Genomic DNA, 20,705 nt, shown 5'->3' with positions numbered 1-20,705 from the left:
CGAAATAAGCCAAATCGGTCGATTTGAGCAAATTCAGAGATGAAACGATCGTTTCTGACCGATTTCGCTCGTTTCTGCCTGTTTTAGTCATTTTGGCACGTTTTCATCCGTTTGGTTCTGTTTCCATCCAAAATAGACAGATTTGGCCGAAATAAGCCAAATCGGTCGATTTGAGCAAATTCAGAGATGAAACGATCGTTTCTGACCGATTTCGCTCGTTTCTGCCCGTTTTAGTCATTTTGGCACGTTTTCATCCGTTTGGTTCTGTTTCCATCCAAAATAGACAGATTTGGCCGAAATAAGCCAAATCGGTCGATTTGAGCAAATTCCTGGATCAAACGATCGTTTCTGACCGATTTCGCTCGTTTCTTCCTGTTTTAGTCATTTTGGCACGTTTTCATCAATTTGGTGCAATTTGAATCCAAAATAGACAGATTTGCCCGAAATAAGCCAAATCGGTCGATTTGAGCAAATTCAGAGATGAAACGATCGTTTCTGACCGATTTCGCTCGTTTCTGCCTGTTTTAGTCATTTTGGCACGTTTTCATCCGTTTGGTTCTGTTTCCATCCAAAATAGACAGATTTGGCCGAAATAAGCCAAATCGGCCGATTTGAGCAAATTCCTTGATGAAACAATCGTTTCTGACCGATTTCGCTCGTTTCTGCCTGTTTTAGTCATTTTGGCACGTTTTCATCCATTTGGTTCTGTTTCCATCCAAAATAGACAGATTTGGCCGAAATAAGCCAAATCGGCCGATTTGAGCAAATTCCTTGATGAAACGATCGTTTCTGACCGATTTCGCTCGTTTCTGCCTGTTTTAGTCATTTTGGCACGTTTTCATTAATTTGGTGCAATTTGAATCCAAAATAGACAGATTTGCCCGAAATAAGCCAAATCGGTCGATTTGAGCAAATTCAGAGATGAAACGATCGTTTCTGACCGATTTCGCTCGTTTCTGCCTGTTTTAGTCATTTTGGCACGTTTTCATCCGTTTGGTTCTGTTTCCATCCAAAATAGACAGATTTGGCCGAAATAAGCCAAATCGGTCGATTTGAGCAAATTCAGAGATGAAACGATCGTTTCTGACCGATTTCGCTCGTTTCTGCCCGTTTTAGTCATTTTGGCACGTTTTCATCCGTTTGGTTCTGTTTCCATCCAAAATAGACAGATTTGGCCGAAATAAGCCAAATCGGTCGATTTGAGCAAATTCCTGGATCAAACGATCGTTTCTGACCGATTTCGCTCGTTTCTTCCTGTTTTAGTCATTTTGGCACGTTTTCATCAATTTGGTGCAATTTGAATCCAAAATAGACAGATTTGCCCGAAATAAGCCAAATCGGTCGATTTGAGCAAATTCAGAGATGAAACGATCGTTTCTGACCGATTTCGCTCGTTTCTGCCTGTTTTAGTCATTTTGGCACGTTTTCATCCGTTTGGTTCTGTTTCCATCACTTATATTTCTTTATTATTTAGGAGCGTAAAAAAAATTAATATTTATTTATTAAACACTTGATACATTTAAAAAGGTACAAATCTAAGTGTTAACGTGAATACTGGCTTTAACTACGGATAAAATCATAAGAAATCCATTTACTTAATTCTAGCGTATTTATAATAAAAAATGTCCATAGTCAGCACTTTGCGTCTTGGCCGTCGCGAGTTCCAGTGGTAGCCCGTAAATAGTAACTTGGTAACTCCTCCCCCCTAAGATGCAACTTCAAGGGTGGCGTGGAAGTTGGATGTTTTCCCCGGGCTCTTCCGTGGGTGGCTTTCGTCTTCTTTTTATTTTATTCCCGTAGCAGCGCCAAAGGGCTATGGCACAGCAGCTGACCATAAGGGCATAAAGCAGGATGGTCCATAGGCTAGGGTAGGTGGCGACCTCAGCATATGTGAAGGGCGACACGGGATCGTTAGAGATGATTTGCTCCTTGAGTTTGTACAGATCGTCCAGTTTCAAGTCGGGCAAATGCAGACTCAGTTTCAGATATGGTAGGGTAGTTTCCCTTATTTCTAGGTCCGGGAATAATATTGGCTCTGGGGTGATTTTCATTGTCTGTTCTTTGTTTTCGGCAATGTTGGTTCCGACGGTGATGCGGCATCCTGGTGGAATCCGACAGATATATGTTCCCACGAGATTTCTTTTTTCGTTGAGGGAGTTCGGGCAGAACATGTGGACAATTTCTTTTGCGGGTAGCACCATGATCCACCTGTTTGTTTCGTCCAATTGGTTGAGGATAGGGGCTGGAACTTTTGCTTCAATTTGTCGGCATGTTGAGGTGTCGCCGTCCTTTTGAAGTAGCTGGACTTCGCACGGTGAATCTTTCTGAATTACTTCCAATCGGGATTTTGGACAAAGATACGTTTCGAATAGGAGTTTCAAGCAGCTTTCCTTTGCATACGTATAAGACGATCGGTCCGTGATCAGGTACTTGTTTTGGCTCATTATTAATTTGAACTGGCTTCGACTCTGAACAGGGATCGAGTAAAGATGGAAAAGGTCAAAGGATTGGTTATATACAATTGGGACATGTAGGATGTGAGTGACACGAAGTTGGGACATAAAACTTTCTACCTTGAGAGCTCTCCCCATTAGAGGAATATTGTTTTTAGTAATTTGTAGAGGTAATTGGCTTTCACCCAGTTGTTCTTGTAATGACTTTAATTCAATGTATAATTCTTTATTTGTGATAATAGCTGGGTGCACAATTCCTAACTGCGAAAATATGACGGAATTCTCAATATCCTGCAGCATGGAATCGATTATCTCGTACATGTTGATGAAATCATTGTTGAGTTCTACGAATAGCATGAAATTGCGGCCAGAATTTATTTCGTTTAAATAGGGTCGGATTTGGTTAAATTTTTCTTCGATTATCTTGTCATTTGTATATAGCTGCTGAATCGTTTTGTTAAATCGTTCTATAACCGATCTAGATAGTGTACCTTGATTGATCACCTGTCTTTGCAGTGTTTGTTGATTAGTCTGAAGTTGTTTTATTAGGTCGTCGTACCTTGCACCGTCGTCTGCGTCGAGATTTCCAGATATCAACTTAAAAGTTGCACCTAATGCATTTATTAGTCCTCGTCTTTTCCGTAAGTGTTGAGGTGTAATAATTTCTTCTACTCTCTTTTCGACCTTGTCCTTTATGAATTTAAGAATCTCTAAAGAATTTCTAACTTTAATTGTATATTTCTCGAACGGTTCTGATACGTTGGTATAAGTCAGTAGGTTTGCTGTCTGTACATGGAGTAATTTTACCTGGTTTACAATAGGTTGTAAGTCGTAGTAATGAATCAAGGTATGCGTGTGATGAATGACCGTGGCTTTTCCTACCCGGATCGGCATTATACCGGGGTTGTCCTTAAGTTCCCGTATTTCGATAGTTTCGGATGTTATCAGAAAACTCTTGCTGATACTGAAAGTAATGAAGTTTCTCTTACTATCTATGTGTTATATGTACCTAACTTATATTTTGTAACTCTATTTGATTATTTAATATATTGGCTGCTAACTATTTACCATTAGTGAAACTATTTATTTATTTATATTTTTTTTTCTAAAGGGCCTTTTCAAATTGTCCATGTGAACCTTGCCTTTTTGCGTGATTGATACCGTTTTCTTAATAGGATCTACCGTTCCAAGTTGCATTGGGCCTTTAAAGGGATTTTTTAGTTTTTCTCTTCCGTGACTTGCCACGTAAACTGAGGTTCCTTCTTCGAACATAGTGGGTTCCTCTCGTTTTTCGTTTAATTTCTCAGTCCTTTTTTCTTTCTCCTCACTTAATGTTTGATTCAGCTTTTCGTATAATATTTTTGTTCTATCCTTATGCTCGGTTACGTAATTGGTCATTAATGTTCTATTCAAATCTATATTGAAAGGATCTTCTTTGCTAATATGACCGTTAATTACATCTATTGGTTTGAAATTTGTGATTGAATGTAAGGTGTGGTTATATGCCAAAATTGCTTGTTTAAGTTTCCGTGTTATTGGTGTCTCTTTTTGTCCTTGGTTATTCAAAAGTCGGACATGTTCGGTTAATGTTGAATGTAATCTTTCAATAACTCCGTTAGATTGAGGGTGTTCCGGCGAGCAAAAATGAATGTCTATCTTGTGGAGTTGCAATAACTCCATCACGATAGTGTTTTTAAATTCGGTCCCATTGTCTGTGATTATTTGATTGGGAATTCCATGGTGAGAGAAAAAGGTAATTAGATTGTCGGCGATTTCCGGTGCTGTCATCGAATTTAGTGGGTAGGCCTGGGCGTATTTAGAAAAGCTGTCGATTATTGTTAAAAATTTCGTTTGTTCTAATGTATATGTGTCCAAATGTAAAATCTCGAATGGTTTACTAGCGGTCGGAGTTATGTTCATTTTTATTTTTATTGGGTTCCGGGCATACTTGCTACGTTGGCAAATCTCGCATTGGTTGATATACATTTGAATTGAGTCCTTAATATTAGGCCAGTAATACTTGGTTTTGATTCGTTGTTCGGTTTCCTCTATTCCTCTATGATTCGTTTTGCCTTCGTGGTAGGCCTGAATCAATTCCTGTACTTCGTCGTTTTCGGTGACATCAATTAATTTGATCATACAACGTTTGAGATTCAACGAAGGATGTTTGAAGTTTTTTGTGATGACTTTGCTGAACTCGGGATATAAATCTGGGTCTTCAAAATATAATGAGTATAGTTTCTGAGGGTCTACGTATTCCTTAATAAATTTCATTATATCATATTCCAAATTATTTTCAGATACTTGCAAGATAAATCGTTTCTTTTTACCGAATAATATTATTTGTTTTGGTTTGGCTGGTGAATGGTAAACACGGGATATAATTACTTGGTTGGCGCCGTAGTTTACTGCGACTTCTTTAATAGGTATGCCAACAACAGGATGTTGTTCATCGTTAGAGTGTATCGTATTTCCATCGTCGACTAATTCGGCGTCATTTAGTTCGTGAACTTGCTCGTTGTCACGTTCCGTGTCGGGTTGCACTACCATGGATATACGATCTATTTCGTCGGATTGCATGCGACTTGTGGATTCCTCGGAATTTTTATTATTTAATGACTTGTTAAATTCTTGCATGTATTCTAAGAGACTATCGAAGTTATTCGTTTCCTTTGTGTGTATTTCAATTCGACTTAGTGCATCTGCATTTGTGTTAAGCTTGCCTTTTTTGTAAACAATCTCATAGTCGAATTCCTCAAGCTTGATGCGCCACCTTAGGAGTTTTGACGAGGGATCTTTCAAATTAAATAACCACTGAAGTGGTTTATGGTCCGTGACTATGCAAAATTTCCTGCCAAATAAATAGGGTCTAAAGTACTTGGTGGCCCATACCAGGCATAGGCATTCCTTCTCAATGGTAGAGTATTTCTGCTCTGACTCGTTAAGGGTTCGTGATGCATATGCGACTGGCAGGTCCTGCCCTATTGGTCCCTGAGATAGAATAGCTCCAAGCGCCACATTACTGGCGTCACAAGTCAAATTAAAGGGTCTATTTAAATCTGGGTACTGCAGTATTGGTTCGTTCATTAATAAATCTTTACACATTTCAAAACAATCAATAAATTCTCTATTATGTTCAATCTTAATTCCTTTTTTTAGACATCTAGTCAAGGGTTTAGTTAATTTTGCAAAGTTGTTTATGAAACGTCTGTAATAACCTAGCAGTCCCAAAAATCCTTTAATCTGTTTTGTGGTTGTCGGCAATGGGTATTTTTTTATAACTGATATTTTCTCAGGATTTGGTTTAACTCCTTCTGGTGTGACAATATGTCCTAAGTAAGCGACTTCCCTTCTGAGGAACTCACTTTTGTCGAGTTGGATTTTGAAATTCGACTCTCTAAGTCTCTTGAATACTGCTCTCAATCTTTCTATGTGTTCCTGGAGTGACGTTGAAAAAATGATTATGTCATCCAAGTACACGAGGCATTTTTCATTTTGCATCCCCCTAAGTATACTGTCCATGACTCTTTGGAACGTAGCGGGCGCATTCTTCAACCCAAATGGCATCCGGGTATATTCGAAGTGCCCATGTTCCGTGCTGAATGCCGTTTTTGGAACATCTTCTTCTTCCATCTCAATTTGATGGAAGCCGCTGGCTAAGTCTAGGGTAGTGAAATACTGGCACTTTCCCAGCTTATCCAGTAGGTCCGTTATGTTTGGGAGTGGGTACTTGTCATCTATTGTTTTTTCGTTTAACTTACGAAAATCTACACACACTCGCCATTTCTGCTTTCCCGAAGCATCTGCTTTCTTAGGTACAACCCAAATTGGAGCTGACCATGGGGAATTGCTCGGTCTGATGATATTCTGTTCCAACATTTTATCTATCTGGCTCTTTACTTCTTGTTTATGTACAAAGGGGTAGCGATAAGTTTTAGCATATACTGGTTGTTCATCCTTTGTTTTTATAGCATGCTTAATTTTATTCGTAAACGTTAAGGGTTCTCCCTCTTTATAGAATATGTCCCTAAATTCGTTACATAAATCGAAGATTTTTTCTTTTTCTTCTGGATTTAGGTGTTCTGCTCGTATTAAAGACGAGACAGGCAAGTTTTTAAATTTATCGTTATTTTCTATATAGTTTAAATCAATCTCTGTTGGCTCTTCAAATCTCTCTACTTTAAAGGGCTCTGTTATATTTAGAGTAACTGGTTCACATGAACTATTTAAAATGGTCGTGATTGCTTCACCATTCTTTGCAATAGAAAGTGAATTTGGAATTTCACAATTGTTTATTTTTGTATAAGGAATTAATATGTTTCCTTGTTTAATTTCGGTTTTAATTTTTATCACCTGCTCTGTACGCGGTGCTATGGTGATAAAATTAACTTGTGCCTTGATCCTATAGTATTCCAAAGGTATTTGTACGTGTGGTGTAATAAGATATCCCTTATCATAATCTAATTTGGCTTGTAATTTCTTCAAATTATCGATACCAATCAGACCATCAAAGATATGATGGAATTTAAAGAGGTAAAATTTCATGAAAGAATTTTGCGGTAATTTGAAAATTTTAGATGTTGGAATGCAAGCGCTAAATTCATGGGTCGACTGCTGGAACACTGTTGATACTACGAATGGCTCTGACTTGATATAATTTTGGAAAAATTTATTCGCTAGTTCTGGGTTGATAAATGATTTGGTCGAACCACTGTCGATTAAGAATTTTAGATTATATTCAGGCAAAGTCACGTACGATAATTCGCTGGAATTTAAATTATTAAGTTGAATAATTTCTGGTGTCAGATTTCGTCGTCGACAAGGCTTGTTGTGGGAAAATTTCTATCTGGGTTCTCCGTGAAAAAATGTGCTGACGTCGCTTCCTCGGAATATCGAGGTTCTCGCGTCGTATAATCACAACGGGGCATCATATTTTTATTCTGTGAATTATTTGCTGTATCGACTTCTGCGTAATTATTATTTCCTTCGGTCGTATGGTATAATTCTTCTACTATAACGTTTTGGTTACGATTTGGGTTAATTTGACCTGGGGGTTTTGGATGAAAATTTGATTGGGGCCTAAAATTTCTTGTAGTATTTCTGGTGGAAATACTCATAGGTGTAGGTTTAGGTAAGGGCCTACCTTGATTTGGCCTAAACACATTCGTGGTGGGATTTTGTGCAAAATTTTGGTTATTATTAAAATTATTCGGTCTAAATGGAGATGACTGTTGACTGTTAAAACTATCTGGCCTGAATGGGGATCGTTGTGGGTATGAAAAATTATTTGGCTTAGAAAAATGAGGTTGCTGGAAATGTGACTGACTAATTGAATTAAAAGAATTATTATTATTATTAGGTCTCCTAAATTGGTGGTTTTGTCCTCTAGAATTTTGGGGTCTTATATTACTTTGAAAGTAATGGATATTATCTTCCTCAGTTACATACTGTAGTGCTGTAGGAAGGTCTGGAGGACGCATGCACCTAATAGTAGTCCCTAAGGGTTCTTTTAGACCTGACAAGAAAGTTTTTAGAGCTAAATCGTTATATAATTCTCTTTTTAAATTTTTTCCAGCTTCGGTTAACTCATGTGTACTAACGTATGAACATAATAAATTTAATATGTGCAAGACTTTATCGTAAAATTGATTTGGCGACTCTGAATTTGATTGTCGGAGCATCACTAGGTCTCTATTTAGACATGCTTCGTCACGTTGATCCGCGAAGTGCCTACTCAAAATTCTTTTCAATTCAGCCCAATTCGATACTTTTTGCGTACCCAATACCAATTTAGCATTTCCTACTAATTTCCCGATTATGCAATTTAATATATATATATTTTGAAAATGATTCGGTTGTTGCGCTATATAGAATGACTCGATAACCGAATCACAGATCGATAGATACCTGCCTAGATCATTAGGATTACCGTCGAATTCTGGGATACATTTCAGATATTCGGGTTTGAACTCAGCCATATTTCTACGTACAACTTTACTAGGGATAAAGGGTTCTTGAGACTTAGAATTTTCAGGGTTAAAGCCAGTTAAAGATTCCTCAATTTTCAAAGTTTCTAATCGATCAAGCAACTGATCTACACTAGACATCGATCGTACTTACAGCAGTAGGATGATGTAGCTTAGAAACATCTGGTTGCCTTTTCTGGATCTGGATCTGGATCTGGTCCACTAGTCCACTGGTCCAAGTTTTCTTCTATCTTCTTCCGGTTCTGTAGTCTCGGTTAGTTTGGTAACGTCGATTCGTTATCAATCCCGAAAACTATCTGCACGACTGCGCCACTTATATTTCTTTATTATTTAGGAGCGTAAAAAAAATTAATATTTATTTATTAAACACTTGATACATTTAAAAAGGTACAAATCTAAGTGTTAACGTGAATACTGGCTTTAACTACGGATAAAATCATAAGAAATCCATTTACTTAATTCTAGCGTATTTATAATAAAAAATGTCCATAGTCAGCACTTTGCGTCTTGGCCGTCGCGAGTTCCAGTGGTAGCCCGTAAATAGTAACTTGGTAACTCATCCAAAATAGACAGATTTGGCCGAAATAAGCCAAATCGGTCGATTTGAACAAATTCAGAGATGAAACGATCGTTTCTGACCGATTTCGCTCGTTTCTGCCTGTCTTAGTCATTTTGGCACGTTTTCATCAATTTGGTTCTGTTTCCATCCAAAATAGACAGATTTGGCCGAAATAAGCCAAATCGGTCGATTTGAGCAAATTCCTGGATCAAACGATCGTTTCCGACCGATTTCGCTCGTTTCTGCCTGTTTTAGTCATTTTGGCACGTTTTCATCCATTTGGTTCTGTTTCCATCCAAAATAGACAGATTTGGCCGAAATAAGCCAAATCGGTCGATTTGAGCAAATTCCTGGATCAAACGATCGTTTCTGACCGATTTCGCTCGTTTCTGCCTGTTTTAGTCATTTTGGCACGTTTTCATCCATTTGGTTCTGTTTCCATCCAAAATAGACAGATTTGGCCGAAATAAGCCAAATCGGCCGATTTGAGCAAATTCCTTGATGAAACGATCGTTTCTGACCGATTTCGCTCGTTTCTGCCTGTTTTAGTCATTTTGGCACGTTTTCATCCATTTGGTTCTGTTTCCATCCAAAATAGACAGATTTGGCCGAAATAAGCCAAATCGGCCGATTTCAGCAAATTCCTGGATCAAACGATCGTTTCTGACCGATTTCGCTCATTTCTGCTTGTTTTAGTCATTTTGGCACGTTTTCATCAATTTGGTTCTGTTTCCATCCAAAATAGACAGATTTGACCGAAATAAGCCAAATCGGCCGATTTGAGCAAATTCCTTGATGAAACGATCGTTTCTGACCGATTTCGCTCGTTTCTGCCTGTTTTAGTCATTTTGGCACGTTTTCATCCATATGGTTCTGTTTCCATCCAAAATAGACAGACTTGGCCGAAATAAGCCAAATCGGCCGATTTGAGCAAATTCCTTGATGAAACAATCGTTTCTGACCGATTTCGCTCGTTTCTGCTTGTTTTAGTCATTTTGGCACGTTTTCATCAATTTGGTGCAATTTGAATCCAAAATATACAGATTTGGCCGAAATAAGCCAAATAGGTCGATTTGAGCAAATTCAGAGATGAAACGATCGTTTCTGACCGATTTCGCTCGTTTCTGCCTGTTTTAGTCATTTTGGCACGTTTTCATCAATTTGGTGCAATTTGAATCCAAAATAGACAGATTTGGCCGAAATAAGCCAAATCGGTCGATTTGAGCAAATTCAGAGATGAAACGATCGTTTCTGACCGATTTCGCTCGTTTCTGCCTGTTTTAGTCATTTTGGCACGTTTTCATCCATTTGGTTCTGTTTCCATCCAAAATAGACAGATTTGGCCGAAATAAGCCAAATCGGTCGATTTGAGCAAATTCCTGGATCAAACGATCGTTTCTGACCGATTTCGCTCGTTTCTGCCTGTTTTAGTCATTTTGGCACGTTTTCATCCATTTGGTTCTGTTTCCATCCAAAATAGACAGATTTGGCCGAAATAAGCCAAATCGGTCGATTTGAGCAAATTCAGAGATGAAACGATCGTTTCTGACCGATTTCGCTCGTTTCTGCTTGTTTTAGTCATTTTGGCACGTTTTCATCAATTTGGTGCAATTTGAATCCAAAATATACAGATTTGGCCGAAATAAGCCAAATCGGTCGATTTGAGCAAATTCAGAGATTAAACGATCGTTTCTGACCGATTTCGCTCGTTTCTGCTTGTTTTAGTCATTTTGGCACGTTTTCATCAATTTGGTGCAATTTGAATCCAAAATATACAGATTTGGCCGAAATAAGCCAAATCGGTCGATTTGAGCAAATTCAGAGATGAAACGATCGTTTCTGACCGATTTCGCTCGTTTCTGCCTGTCTCAGTCATTTTGGCACGTTTTCATCAATTTGGTTCTGTTTCCATCCAAAATAGACAGATTTGGCCGAAATAAGCCAAATCGGTCGATTTGAGCAAATTCCTGGATCAAACGATCGTTTCTGACCGATTTCGCTCGTTTCTGCCTGTTTTAGTCATTTTGGCACGTTTTCATCCATTTGGTGCAATTTGAATCCAAAATATACAGATTTGGCCGAAATAAGCCAAATAGGTCGATTTGAGCAAATTCAGAGATGAAACGATCGTTTCTGACCGATTTCGCTCGTTTCTGCCTGTTTTAGTCATTTTGGCACGTTTTCATTAATTTGGTGCATTTTCAAGCCAAAATATACAGATTTGGCCGAAATAAGCCAAATCGGTCGATTTGAGCAAATTCAGAGATGAAACGATCGTTTCTGACCGATTTCGCTCGTTTCTGCCTGTTTTAGTCATTTTGGCACGTTTTCATCCATTTGGTTCTGTTTCCATCCAAAATAGACAGATTTGGCCGAAATAAGCCAAATCGGCCGATTTGAGCAAATTCCTTGATGAAACGATCGTTTCTGACCGATTTCGCTCGTTTCTGCCTGTTTTTGTCATTTTGGCACGTTTTCATCCATTTGGTTCTGTTTCCATCCAAAATAGACAGATTTGGCCGAAATAAGCCAAATCGGTCGATTTGAGCAAATTTCTGGATGAAACGATCGTTTCTGACCGATTTCGCTCGTTTCTGCCTGTTTTAGTCATTTTGGCACGTTTTCATCAATTTGGTGCAATTTCAAGCCAAAATAGACAGATTTGGCCGAAATAAGCCAAATCGGCCGATTTGAGCAAATTCAGAGATGAAACGATCGTTTCTGACCGATTTCGCTCGTTTCTGCTTGATTTAGTCATTTTGGCACGTTTTCATCAATTTGGTGCAATTTGAATCCAAAATAGACAGATTTGCCCGAAATAAGGCAAATCGGTCGATTTGAACAAATTCAGAGATGAAACGATCGTTTCTTACCGATTTCGCTCGTTTCTGCTTGTTTTATTCATTTTGGCACGTTTTCATCAATTTGGTGCAATTTGAATCCAAAATAGACAGATTTGGCCGAAATAAGCCAAATCGGCCGATTTGAGCAAATTCAGAGATGAAACGATCGTTTCTGACCGATTTCGCTCGTTTCTGCCTGTTTTAGTCATTTTGGCACGTTTTCATCCATTTGGTTCTGTTTCCATCCAAAATAGACAGATTTGGCCGAAATAAGCCAAATCGGTCGATTTGAGCAAATTCTGAGATGAAACGATCGTTTCTGACCGATTTCGCTCGTTTCTGCCTGTTTTAGTCATTTTGGCACGTTTTCATCCATTTGGTTCTGTTTCCATCCAAAATAGACAGATTTGGCCGAAATAAGCCAAATCGGTCGATTTGAGCAAATTCCTGGATCAAACGATCGTTTCTGACCGATTTCGCTCGTTTCTGCCTGTTTTAGTCATTTTGGCACGTTTTCATCCATTTGGTTCTGTTTCCATCCAAAATAGACAGATATGGCCGAAATAAGCCAAATCGGTCGATTTGAGCAAATTCCTTGATGAAACGATCGTTTCTGACCGATTTCGCTCGTTTCTGCCTGTTTTAGTCATTTTGGCACGTTTTCATCCATTTGGTTCTGTTTCCATCCAAAATAGACAGATTTGGCCGAAATAAGCCAAATCGGCCGATTTGAGCAAATTCCTTGATGAAACGATCGTTTCTGACCGATTTCGCTCGTTTCTGCCTGTTTTAGTCATTTTGGCACGTTTTCATCCATTTGGTTCTGTTTCCATCCAAAATAGACAGATTTGGCCGAAATAAGCCAAATCGGTCGATTTGAGCAAATTCCTGGATCAAACGATCGTTTCTGACCGATTTCGCTCGTTTCTGCCTGTTTTAGTCATTTTGGCACGTTTTCATCCATTTGGTTCTGTTTCCATCCAAAATAGACAGATTTGGCCGAAATAAGCCAAATCGGTCGATTTGAGCAAATTCAGGGATGAAACGATCGTTTCTGACCGATTTCGCTCGTTTCTGCTACTTATCTTTCCGTATTCCTCGGAAGACTTTTTAAAAAAAATCAAACAATTACTTATTTATTTAAACTTTAATATAAACTTGTAGTTAACACAACACTAACTAGAATTATTAATTATTACGGAAAATTACTATAGAACGAGCTTTGGTAAGTCTCTGAGTGGTCTCTGTCAGAGTGAGTCCCGAATATCCAGCGCAATGTGGTTTTGTTGCTTGATTCTGCAAGCTCTGCAAGTCTGGGCCGCGTCTCTTTAGTATGGTGGCTTATGGTAGCATCCCCATATAACTCCTCCCCTCTTAGATGGAACTCCTAGGCTAGCCGAGGGAGTGGAACTTCTATTGGCTCCTCCTTTGACTGCTTGTTTTTCTGGCTCCTATCCTTCAGTCGGGGTTGCAACAACTTTTTCCATGTTAAAGCTGCCATTGCTCCTATAATTATAATATACATTAATAATGTCCACACACTAGGGGGTGTGTAGAGGTGGTCGTCGGTCCAGCTGCCGTTCTCTTGCTCTTCATAAACTTCGTGTTTCAGCTTATACAGGTCGTCTAACTCGAGTTCGGGTAGGTGAATGCTCAAGTTCAAGTTCTGTCGGGGTGGAACATCCTCGATCATACTAGGTAGCAAAATGGGCTTCAATGTGTTTTCCATGATCCTCATGGTATTCGTTGCCTGTTGGTTCCCGATGCTTAGCTTACATCCCTTTGGAATTTCGTATAGATATGTCCCGTGTAAGGTTTTGGCTTCTACTTGTCCTTGTTGGCACGTTAGTTGGGCTATTTCATCTGTAGGACTTATTATGATCCATTTATCCGACACATCTAACCTATTTAAAATGATTCTGTCTATTTTCATTATTGTTTGCGTACAGTTTGAAGGATTTTTCACTAAGTTTATCAACTGTATTTCACAAGGTGTTTCCGGCTGATTCCGTGTTAAGTCTGTTTCATGACACAAGAATAGTTCTGGCTTTAATTTACGACACTCGCGATGAAAATACGCGTGATACAACTGGCTTTTTACAAGGTACTTCCCTTTAGGTATGATTGCCCTAAACTGACCCTGAATGTAAACGGGAATAGAATACAAATGGTAGTAAGAAAATTGCATATTCTGAACAGTAGGAATGTGTAGAATGTAGGTGATTCGATAATCCGATAGGAAACATTCCAATTTTATTATTTCTTCATATTTCACCATATTTTCCAGTGTTACTGGTAGTGGTAGATTGGTCCTTCCTATGTCATTGCTTAACTCCATGAGTGCTGTGAGTAGATCCCTTTGGTCCATTATGCTGGGGTGCACGGTATTTAATCTTGCAAATACCAGTGAGTTTTCGACATCTTGTAGGATGGTGTTGATTATCTCGTACATATCAATTATTTCGTTTACAATTTCCTTTAGAAATGAACAATTTCTATCGTCGATCACATCCCTGATATAAGGTACAATTTCTTCCAATTTAGTCTCCAGTATTCTATCATTGTCGTATAGCTGTTTTAGTGTTTTGTTAAATTTTTTCAGAGCCAGCACTGTCATTTTTCCTTGAGTTACAACTTGTTTTTGAGTGAGCTTCTGTTTTGCGCGTAGTTCTCTGATTAATTTGTCATATTTTTGACCATCCTCTGCATCCAAATTTCCTGTTATTGCTTTGAACACTGCTCCTAATCCATCCACGATTCCTCGTTTTGGTCGATTGGTGTTAGGAAATATTCGGTGAAAACGGTTTTCAACTTGTTCCTGTATTGCTTTCATGATCTCGTGGAAATTGCGGAGCTCATTCTTATAAGGGCTTAGGTGCGTCGTCATTTCCCAATTGCTGGTCAAATTATTTATTTTCCTTCTCAGCTCCTCTAGTTGTTCTGCTACTGGTTTCAAATCATTATAGTGTATGAGACTGTGGCTTCCATCAATCAATACTGCTTTTCCCAGTTCTAGCGGTAACATTCCCGGATTTCCTTTTAGTTCCAACAGTGTGACATCCCTAGCTTGTCCCATGGCTAGGATGCTGTAAATATTTTTCCTTCGTATTATTTATATATGTACATGATTTGGTTTGAGTTTAATTTACTCCTTATTTTTACGTGAATTAATACATTTGTAACGACTGGGTCGCTTTAAATTGTCTATGTTCACTTTTCTTCCAGATTGATCTTCGACGAATTTCCTTTCCTTATTTACAACTTCCGCTTTTACACACGTTTTAAATTTGTCTCCCAATTTTTGTCTAGAATTCTTTATTCTTTCGCGCACGTCATCTCCTTCTTCGAACATCGTTGGTTCGTCTCGATTCACATTTCGTTTTTCCATTAAGCGTACTTTAGCCTCGGTCATTCGCCTATTTATTTCTCCGTACAACAATTTCGTCCTCGCTTTGTGTTCCGTTATGTAATTGGTCATTAAGTTCTCATTCATAGTAATGTTGAATGGATCCTCACTTCCTAGATGTCCGTTCACAACTTCCATTGGTTTGAATCCTGTCGTTGAATGAATTGAGTTGTTATATGCTAACACGGCGTATTTGACTTTCTGTTTGACCGGTATATTTTCTTGTCCCTGGTTGTTCAGCAATCTTACGTGTTCTGCTATTGTGGAATGGAATCTCTCTACAATCCCGTTTGATTGGGGATGGTCTGGCGTGCAGAAATGAGTTTCCACTTTATGGCTTCTTAAAAGTTCGGCAATTACTGTATTCTTAAATTCTGTCCCATTATCACTAATTATTTGAATTGGCACTCCAAAATGGGAGAAGAAAGTAATTAGATTGTCCGCTACTTCAGTGGCCATCATTGAATCTAAAACATAGGCTTGGGCAAATTTCGAAAAACTGTCCACAATGGTTAGGAATTTCGTCCTTTCTAATGTATACGTGTCTATGTGGACAATTTCGAAAGGCTTTGCAGCTGTAGGCGTGATGTTGTACTTCGTTTTAATGGGGTTCCTTTCATATTTACTACGCTGGCAAATTTCACACTGGTCCAGGTAGTTTTGTACTGTGTCTCTTATGTTTGGCCAGTAATATTTGGCTTTTATTCTCTGTTCCGTCTCTTCTATGCCCCTATGATTCGTCTTACTCTCATGATAAGCCTGTATAATTTCAGGTATATCTGCTTTTTCTTCGACATCAATTAATTTTACTAGGCATCGCTTGAATTTGAGCGATGGCCATTTAAAATTTTTACGTATAGTCTCACAAAACTTAGGGTAAATATCTGGGCTTTCGAAGTAAAGGGAGTAAAGTTTCCCTGGGACCACGTTCTCTATGACGAACTTCATTAAATAATGGTCGAAGTCATCATCTGGCAGTTGTAGTAGGTATCTTCGTTTTTTTCCAAATAATTCCGTTTTCTTCAGTTTTGCAGGTGTGTGCAATACTCGTGACACAATCACCTGATTCGCTCCATAGTTGACAGCTGATTCTACTATCGGAACTCCTACTATAGGATCTTGTTCTTCGTTTGTATGTACAGTTTCGTTTTCATCCATTGGGGGTGGTTCTTCCATCGGTTCAGTGGTTTTTGTCTCTGTATCCGGTTCAACTATCATTGATAGGTTATCTGGTTCGTTTCCTGTTTGTCCACTCGTACCCGCTTGCTCCAAATCTCTGTTGAAGTCTTCCATGTATCGCACTAACTCTTGAAATCCATTTGTCTCTTTCGTGTGAATTTCCACGCGACTCAACGCATCGGCATTCGTGTTTAGTTTTCCTTTTTTGTAGATAATTTTATAGTCATATTCTTCCAGCTTAATTCGCCACCTTAATAATTTGGACGAAGGGTCTTTGAGGTTAAACAACCATTGTAATGGCCGATGATCAGTGACTATATTAAATTTGTTACCATAGAGGTAGGGCCTGAAATACTTTGTCGCCCAAACTAAACACAAACACTCTTTTTCTATCGTGGAATAATTTTGTTCGGATTCGTTTAATGTGCGCGATGCGTACGCCACTGGCAAATCTTGTCCAATAGGGCCTTGTGACAAAATTGCTCCTAATGCGACGTTGCTGGCGTCACAAGTGAGGTTAAAGGGCTTTGAAAGGTCGGGATATTGTAAGATGGGTTCGTTCATTAATATTTCTTTACAGGTCTCAAAAGATTTAATAAATTCTTCATCATGTACAATCTTTGCTTTTTTCTTGAGACATTTAGTCAGGGGTTTAGTCAACTGCGCAAAGTTGTTAATGAATTTCCTGTAATATCCCACCAAGCCAAGGAATCCCTTAATTTGCTTTGGGGTTCCTGGAATCGGATAATTCTTTACTACTTTCACTTTTTCCGGGTTAGGTCGAACTCCTTCAGGGGTTATGATATGTCCTAAATAGTTTACCTCTTTTCTCAAAAATTCACTCTTGTCGAGTTGAACCTTGAAATTGGATTTCCTAAGCCGATTAAAGACTGCTCTCAAATTTTCTAAGTGCTCTTGTAAGGATGTTGAGTAAATGATAATATCATCAAGATACACTAGGCACCTTTCGTTCTGTAGTCCGCTCAAAATTCCGTCCATTGCTCTTTGGAAGGTTGCAGGTGCATTTTTTAGTCCGAAGGGCATTCGGGTATATTCATAATGCCCTCCTTCGGTACTAAACGCCGTCTTTGGTATATCTTATTCCCTCATCTCGATTTGGTGAAAACCGCTTGCCAAATCGAGGGTCGAAAAATACTGACATTTTCCCAGTTTATCCAGTATATCAGTTATATTGGGTAAAGGGTACTTGTCGTCGATCGTTTTCTCATTGAGTTTGCGGTAATCTACGCAGACTCTCCATTTGCGTTTCCCAGAAGCGTCCATTTTTTTTGGAACTACCCAGATTGGGGCTGACCAAGGTGAACTGCTATGTCTAATGATGCCTTGGTCTAACATTTTGTCTATTTGGCTTTTAACTTCTTCTTTATGTACAAAGGGATACCTGTACGATTTTACGTACACTGGCTGTTCGTCAGTTGTCCTGATAGCATGCTTCGTTTGGCTAGTAAACGTCAAAGGTATGCCTTCTTGATAAAATATGTCCGAAAATTCGGTACATAATCGTAGAATTTTTTCTTTTTCTTCTTGATTAAGATGATTAGTCCTGATTTGCGATGTTTCCAATTTCCTCCCTCGATGGGTATCTATTGTATTTACATCAATTATTTCATGCTCTAATACCTCTTTGTCTAATACCTCAACCTCGATTGGTCGGCTTAGATCCATAATTTTTGATTGGCATGATCTATTTCTTATCACGACTAAAGCGTGACCATCTTCTGTCTTTGCTATACAGCTTGGAATTTCACATCCATTTATCTTCCGATAATCAATCAATACTTCTCCATCTCGGATATTTGTTTTAATTCTAACTACTTTTTCTATCCTTGGTTCCATTTCTATATGGTTACTCTGTATATTTGTCCAATACGTTTGGAATGGTATAGTGGCATAAGGGGTAGTCATCTTATTTTTCCGAAAATCTAATTGGGCTTCTAGCAGTTTCAAATTGTCTAATCCTAACAATCCATCGAAAGTTCCATGAAATTTGAACAGATAAAATTTCAGTAGAGTATACTGAGGCAATCTAAAAATTTTCGAAGCTGGTATCGTTGTACTAAATTCATGGGTTGATTGTTGCAATGCGGTTGAAACTATAAAAGGATCTTTTTTAATTTTATCTGGAGCTATTCTCCTAGCGGCTTCCGGGTTTATGAAAGATTTACTTGCACCACTATCGATTAAAAATTTAAGATTGTGTTCAGGAAAAATGATATAATTTAGTTCACTGCCCTCGGTGTTATTCAGTGTTATTATCTTTGGTTTTACGTTTCGTCTTCGTCTGGGCCAGTTTCGAGAAAATCCTTGTAAGAGTAATCTGCAGGTGCAGCGTCTCGCCGACTTCCCACGTGGTAACTTGATCCGGCCTGTTGTTCTGTGAATTCGTTTCCATATCGTCTCGCCTTTAGGTCACCGTGGTGTTGTTCGTCGTAGACAGCTTGATCATCGATATTCTTATTTACATCGGTGTTATAAAGTTCTTCTGCGATGTAATTTTGTGTGGGGTTATAGGGTGGTCTATTTGAATTGTTGAAATACGTCCTATTGGGGTAGTAAGCTCCCGAATTCTGTCTGTTCGTAAATCCAGTCCTCCTTGTCGAAACACTCATCGGTGTGGGTTTTGGCAGGGGTTGATTTGGATTTAATTTGAAGACGTTAGTAGTCACCCTTGGTGGTTGGAAATTCTGTCTTGCTTGCGATGGCTGATACGTTGACCTGGGTGTATGATTTACTGCGGTGTTTACATTGGCTCTTGGTGTAAATTGACCAGAGTAATTATTCCTATTTGACGGCCTAGGGTTGAACCTAGGTCTAGGTATGGGGTTTGTTGCGTTCTGCACCCTGTTACTGCCATTATTACTGCTGCTACTATTATTTTGCAAATAATGTGTATTATCCTCTTGTGTTACAAATTGCAACGCTTCGGGTAAATCTCTTGGTCGCATACAGCGTATTGCTGTTCCTAAGGGCTCCCTTAGTCCTGACAGGAATGTTTTCAGCGCCAAGTTATTGTATAAATCCTTTTTTACGGTTTTCCCTATCTCCGTTGTTTCGTGAGCATTTATATAGGAACATAACAAATTTAGTATATGCAGAACCCTATCGTAAAATGCATTAGGGGTTTCATTTTGTCGTTGTTTAAGCATAACTAAGTCCATATTTAAACATGCCTCGTCCCTCTGATCCGCGAAATGCCTGGTCAAAATTTCCTTTAGTTCTTCCCAGTTGTTGACGTTTTGTGTTCCCAATACCAATTTAGCATTCCCAGATAACTTTCCAATAATACAATGTAGCAAGAAGGTATTTTGGAAGTGGTTGGGTTGTTGGGCAACGTAAAAGGAATCGATTAAGGATTGACATACGCCGAGGTAACGGCCAAGATCATTAGGGTTCCCATCGAAATCTGGGACACATCTTAAATACTCAGTTTTAAATTCGACCATTTTTACGATACTGTTTCTTACAAGTTTACGATTTCTAGTTTGGACTGAGCGGTTACAATTAGGGCCTGTCAAAGGGGTATCAATACTTAGGGATTCTAACTTTTCAAGTACCTCGTTAATCTCTGACATCAATATCTTGCACAAAAATTATTAACCAGTTGTACTTACCAAAATAGCACGATGCTCGACACAAACATTAATTCTGCTACAGTTTTTCCGTATACGTTACACGAAGGTTTCTCACGGTTAGTTCACTACTCAGCGATTGAATATTGATTCCGTGATTGATCCGAACGACTGCGCCACTTATCTTTCCGTATTCCTCGGAAGACTTTAAAAAAAAAATCAAACAATTACTTATTTATTTAAACTTTAATATAAACTTGTAGTTAACACAACACTAACTAGAATTATTAATTATTACGGAAAATTACTATAGAACGAGCTTTGGTAAGTCTCTGAGTGGTCTCTGTCAGAGTGAGTCCCGAATATCCAGCGCAATGTGGTTTTGTTGCTTGATTCTGCAAGCTCTGCAAGTCTGGGCCGCGTCTCTTTAGTATGGTGGCTTATGGTAGCATCCCCATATAACTTGCTTGATTTAGTCATTTTGGCACGTTTTCATCAATTTGGTGCAATTTGAATCCAAAATAGACAGATTTGGCCGAAATAAGCCAAATCGGTCGATTTGAGCAAATTCCTGGATCAAACGATCGTTTCTGACCGATTTCGCTCGTTTCTGCCTGTTTTAGTCATTTTGGCACGTTTTCATCCATTTGGTTCTGTTTCCATCCAAAATAGACAGATTTGGCCGAAA

This window comes from Euwallacea similis, unplaced genomic scaffold (assembly GCF_039881205.1).
Source record: "Euwallacea similis isolate ESF13 unplaced genomic scaffold, ESF131.1 scaffold_68, whole genome shotgun sequence".
Lineage (NCBI taxonomy): Eukaryota > Metazoa > Arthropoda > Insecta > Coleoptera > Curculionidae > Euwallacea > Euwallacea similis.
This window is presented reverse-complemented; position numbering follows the sequence as displayed.